The 5,896-nt window shown below is 35.1% G+C and overlaps 1 pseudogene; it reads right to left on the bottom strand.

The window, feature by feature from the left end:
• Nucleotides 1–4,702: 4,702 nt before the first annotated feature.
• Nucleotides 4,703–5,334, bottom strand: LOC147627592 (uncharacterized; annotated as a pseudogene).
• Nucleotides 5,335–5,896: the final 562 nt, after the last annotated feature.

Genomic DNA, 5,896 nt, shown 5'->3' with positions numbered 1-5,896 from the left:
AATTTAGTTTTTTAAATGTTTTCTTTGGTCCTTAGTCCACTCTTCGTCTTATGTGAGTATTTACTCATTTTTGGGGGGTTTTTCTTTTATTCTTCAATTTATCTCCTCCCTACATTTGTATTAATCTTATTGGTCCATCAAAACCTTAATCCAAAATTTTTAAAAAATATGGACCCTCAGGCTAAGGTCTTTTGTGCAGATTATAATTTATTTCTAATTAGGAATTTCTTTCTAAACTTCTGTTTCGAGCAAATTTATTTTAATAAGAAAGGATATTTTTCCATCAAAAGATATCTAAAAACTGGATTACCTCTCTCTAGGCCAAAACAGGTAGAAACAAGATCTTTTATTATTTTGAAAAGGGGATTGATTATAGGGGAAGAAACTGGACATCTTGAGGGGCTGGGGAGGAATCTAACATCCTCTCCTTCCCACTTGAAAAATGCGAGATGTCCTCATCTCGCAAAATGGGGGTAATCCCGCATCAGTTCGGCTTCTTTCTCGCAGGTTATGTCTTCAAAAGGATAGAACTTTCATTTGACTAATAATTCTCTCAGAATTCTATTCTTGAGAACCTTTTCTCGAACATCAAGAATTTCTTCAGGTTGTAGTTCCACCAGCCCTGGGTTGAAGAAGTTAAGAGTTCATCATTAAGCACATGATTCGGGCTCGGTACATACTTCTTAAGTGGGCTGACATGAAATACATTATGTAGTTTGAGATGAGGAGGCAGAAGAAGTTCATAGGCTAAGTCACCTACTTTCTTTGTAATCAGATATGGCCCACAGTATTTGGGGGATAACTTCTTGTACTTCCCTTCTTATCTGCATACTGCTTTTGTCTATCCTAGGCAGCTTTTATATCTTTACGGATTGACTGCATCTGCTGCTCCATGTCATCAAGCATCTGTTTGGACATCTTGACCCTAATCAATGGGTCGAACCAAGTTAATGGTGTTAGGTAGTCTTGTCCATACACATTATATTGGGAAATTTGGGAATTTCCTAAGTCCCACTTTGAGAAATAGACCTATTTTTTGTGCATTTTGTATAGAAATATTTGTATTTTTATAGCCAAACCTAAAAGTTTACCTTATCTATGAGAATAAAGCAAATTAAATGTTGAAAAAATAACTAGAAAACTATAGAGTATGTGTGTTTTCCTAAGGAATTTCTTCTTTACTTCACTTTATATTAATACATGATGCTTGAACATCAATGCATTCTCTCTCTCTCTCTCTCTCTCTCTCTCTCTCTCTCTCTCTCTCTCCAACCCTTGATCTTGACTACATATGCATAGTTTCCATACAATATAATAGTATGGTTATAATTCTGGTTAGCTCTTTCTAGTAAGTTGGAAAGAATATGTATGTGTGGTTAATAGTCTCGAAAAGAAAATCCCAAAAAATATTACTTAGAATTATTTGAGATCAAAGCACACTATATTCTTTTTGTCTATATTTGTGCTGAATGTTTCTAAGTTGGAAAAAGGATATCTACGTTACCCTTGAAAATAAAAATCAAAACAACAATAATGAGACTAATTTGAGATTTAATATATCTAGTATACTTTACATTCATACTCTGCAGTCATTTAATATCAAAGCACAGTTAGTATAATTTTTCATCAAAGCCCGTTCTCTCCATCAAAATATAGTTAGAATATCACTCTTCCACGATGATCTTGTTTACAAAACAATCAAGTCTTCTATGAAATCACAACCCAAAAACCTTAAGCTAGTCTCCAATGTTGAAAGAATTTATAAACACCAAGGTATAAGTTAGAGACATGAATGTATTGTTGCCTTGTCACATCATTTTTGCGGAAGGTAAAATTCTAAAGTTTTTTAATGAAGTGTCTAGCTACATGACCACAAGATACTTCATAAAAGTATATTTTTGACCATGTGGCCAAAGATCACAAAAGAAAATATTATAGGACTATTGAATTAAGAAGCAACAATGCATATAGTTGCAATGAACATTTTAGAATATATTTCCATACACACATGCTACAACACTTCCACAACATTAATATGCATATAGGACATATGTGTAGATCATACTTAGAAAAACATATTTTAAGAGGAAAAATATTCGACCATGTGGCCAAATATCAATAGACACCAACTTGACACCTTTGATAATATGAGTCATACCAATATTTCAATCAAAGCAGTGCAATTGCAATTGGCAAAAGCATTGTAACTATATGATACAAAAAAAATTCTTCCTATATATTTGACCATGTGGTAAAACATCAAAAGATCCAACACTTTAGACAAATATTTGAATCAAAGTAATGCAATTGGAATTGATTCAAGCATTCTAGCTACCATACAAGAAATTGCTTCTTCCAATATAACTTCAACAATATACTTGAAAATAAAATTCAAAACAACAATATTGAGACTAATTTGAGATTTAAACTTTTCTAGTATATTTTGCATTCATGCACGCATTCATTTAATATCAAAGCACAATTAGTATACCTTTTCATAAAAACACATTTTCTCCATCAAATTACATTTAGAATATCATTCTTCATTGAGGAGCTTGTATTTAATACAATGAGTTCTTCCATGAAATCACAATCCAGAAATCTTGAGCTAGTCTCTCTAATGTTGAACGCATTTATAAACACCAAGGTACAAATTGTAGAAAAGAGTGTATTATTTTTGTGTCACATCATTTTCGTGGAAAGTATAATTTTTGAAGGTTTTTTATGAAGTGTCTAGCTACACGACCATTTATGTAGTCTTCCTTATATCCTAGCTGATGTGAGCAAGTTGCATTGCTTCCATATCCTTTAGAGTAGAAACCAAAGGAATCCGCTTTAACCTCGATACTTGTGAGACACCCAATGGATGGGTTGGATGAATTGAGACTCTTGATGATGATCCTTGTACAATTGATGATCTCTTCAAGCAAGAAGTGATTGAAGATTGTTGCATATATATTCCATCTCCACGATTGATGCTGTTGGGTTTTACTGATGATGAAGATGACATAGCATTATCATCTCCTTTAAGCCATGTGTCAATCACAACCTTGAATTGTGTGTACAACTCATGTCCATATTGAACTGGCTCAAGTCCATATCGGTCAAATTTTATGACTTCACGTGCATCATGGGATCCACTTAAGCGAGTCAAGTAGGGTAGAAGTTCCTCAATCAAGATTGAGTCTCCTTGGTTAACATCAAATGTCTGTGGATAGATGCAGTTCTCAAGAGGGTTAGGACACCCCTTGTAGGGACTATCATCTATCAAAATAGTCTTGCTATGTTCACAAACATTACCATATTCGTTCCACACATACTGAAGGGGCTTGAACATTGCTTCCACCCCCATCTTGTCTGGCCGATAGATGATCTTGAGTGGATGCGTATGGCATTTCTCCTGTCCCCAAATCATGAAAAAAGGATATCTCCTTTTTGCATAGCTCTCCAAGCAATTGATTATTGCGATGACATTTTTGTGTGAAGCTGTAGACCAAACTCCCACTTGGAATCTTGCAAATGTAGCTTCAAGAAACTCAATGCATCCTGGTCAAAGAACAACCCATTGCTTGCCCACTCGAAAACTTTGGAACCTCTTTGATTTGGAAAAACAACGTTGTAAAAGAAGACCATTGAGATCAAGTATCACACATAGTTTGGTAGCACTTTTCGCCAAGGCCACATCACTTACTTTGTTTGCTCTGCTCAAATCTGCCAAATATGCAAATAGACTATTCTTAGTCAAATCTGAATCATTCTATCATACAACACAAAGGTTAAGAACAAAATAGACATCTATTCTCTTACAAGATTTTTTTTCATTTTAGAGCTAGTAAGCTAAGATAAAAACATTATATTTAGTTCAATAGGGCTAAGTTTATTGTACTATTCCATATGTACATTGTATAAGACATTAAATTTAATATGCAAATAGTATGCATGGATGGTAGATACTTCATCAAAATATATTTTTGACCATGTGGCAAAAAAATCTCAAAAAGTAATATTATATGACTATTGAATTAAGATACAACAATGTATATAGTTGCAATGAACATTTTAGAATATTTTTCCATACACACATGCTACAATATTCCACATTGATGTGCATGTAGGACATGCATGTTGAGCATACTTAGAAAAACATATTTCAAGAGAAAAGATATTTGATCATGTGGCCTAATATCAATAGACACCACATTGACACCTTTGATAATACAAGTCATACCAATGTTTCAATCAAAGCACTGCAATTGAAATTGAAAAACTCAATGTAGTTGTATGACACAAAACATTTTCTTCTAATATATTTGACCACATGGCAAAATATTGAAGGACACAAAACTTTAGAGAATTTGGATCAAAGTAATGTAATAGCAATTGATTGAAGCATTCTAGCTATACCATACAAGAAAATATTTCTTCTAACATTATCATGTACTTCATACTTGTATTTTAATACAAAAGCACAAACTTTTTGCAACCAATTTTAGGTACAATATGATGAAAATATTTTTAGAAATAAGGACTCTTAAACAATAAACACAAAACTGAGAGAAATAGGCTTGTAAGGCTTGCTTTAGATAGCACCACAAAATGAGAAAATATGTAGGAAATGTTATGTCATGAAATCGTCCTCCAAAACACAAGTTCAACCTTAAACCATAGTGTTCTCATTGACAAAACTTAGAGATAGAGAGGTTCAAACACCTGAAGTAGCCTTCAACCTCTCTTTCATAATAATATTTGCTATGTCTTGGCTTGATTCATCCACACCCTCCGGCGGTAGGTCAAGAGCTAGAGCACCAATGGGAGGAACCTCTTGAGCACTTGTAGGTGGGTTGGCGCTCTCATGGGCTCTCCAACATGCCGCTTCAATCTCTCTTTGCTCTTGACTATTGCACACCACTGCAATAGTCTTCATGCGATGTTCCAATGCGAACTTTGATGCAACACCACATGAGAATATATCACATACAACCTCATGTGCATCATTGAATGCCTTGATTGTAGCCTTGATGACCTTCTTTTTCTTTCTAAATATGGCCTTTGCAATAGTTTGTTCTTCTTCAAGCTCTCCATCCTTTCCTTCCTTGTCAATGGCTTCAATGGATTCAATGGATTCATTATCCAAAATGCATGGCTTGTTGGAATTTCCAACATATCGATCTAGATTGATGAAGCTTTTCTCCATGGTCTCACGAGTGTCAACACAACAAATGAATCCATGGCCCCAAAAGCAAGACTCTTGGCCATTGGTAGGAAGTCAACACTTCCAACTTTCATATGGTACTTGCATGAAAGATTCTCAAGGGCCTCCTCCATAGCTGCCATTTGTTTGCGGTTGAGAAATGAAAACAAAATGAATTGTTTAGGCTCACATGTCATTTTTAACAATGTGAAGACCACCTTTCCAAACATGATAGAATCCCATGTCATGCCCCCAACTCCATGTGCCGCTTCAAGGACAACCACACCAATGGTAATAGGATCTTTATACACATTGTATATAAGATCGAATGCCTCAAGGTTGCACCCCACAATATATACTTGCCAAGGTAAGCTAGTAGAAGAATGAAGAGGATCTTGCTTCTTCACAATAAGAAAGTTCACAATGTCTTTTGCACCATTTGGCAATGGTCCTGCATCAGCTCCACGTGTGAGCTTTTTGACACCCAATCACTGCAAACACCTAAAATCTTTGTGTATGCATCGTTGGTGATGTCGTATTCAGCAACAAGATCTTCCCAACTCTTCATCATACTATTGCTAGCATGAGTTGAGGCATTGAAGAGAGAAACTAGGCTCATGGAGCACCCTATCTTACTTGATTTGCTTTGCCCTTGTCTCCATGTCAACAACATCCTCTTTGTCCCATTTGTTTCTAAGAAAGACG

This window comes from Cibotium barometz, chromosome 20 (genome assembly GCF_041138505.1).
Source record: "Cibotium barometz isolate CiBa-2024 chromosome 20, ASM4113850v1, whole genome shotgun sequence".
NCBI classification, from domain to species: domain Eukaryota; kingdom Viridiplantae; phylum Streptophyta; class Polypodiopsida; order Cyatheales; family Cibotiaceae; genus Cibotium; species Cibotium barometz.
This window is presented reverse-complemented; position numbering and strand designations above follow the sequence as displayed.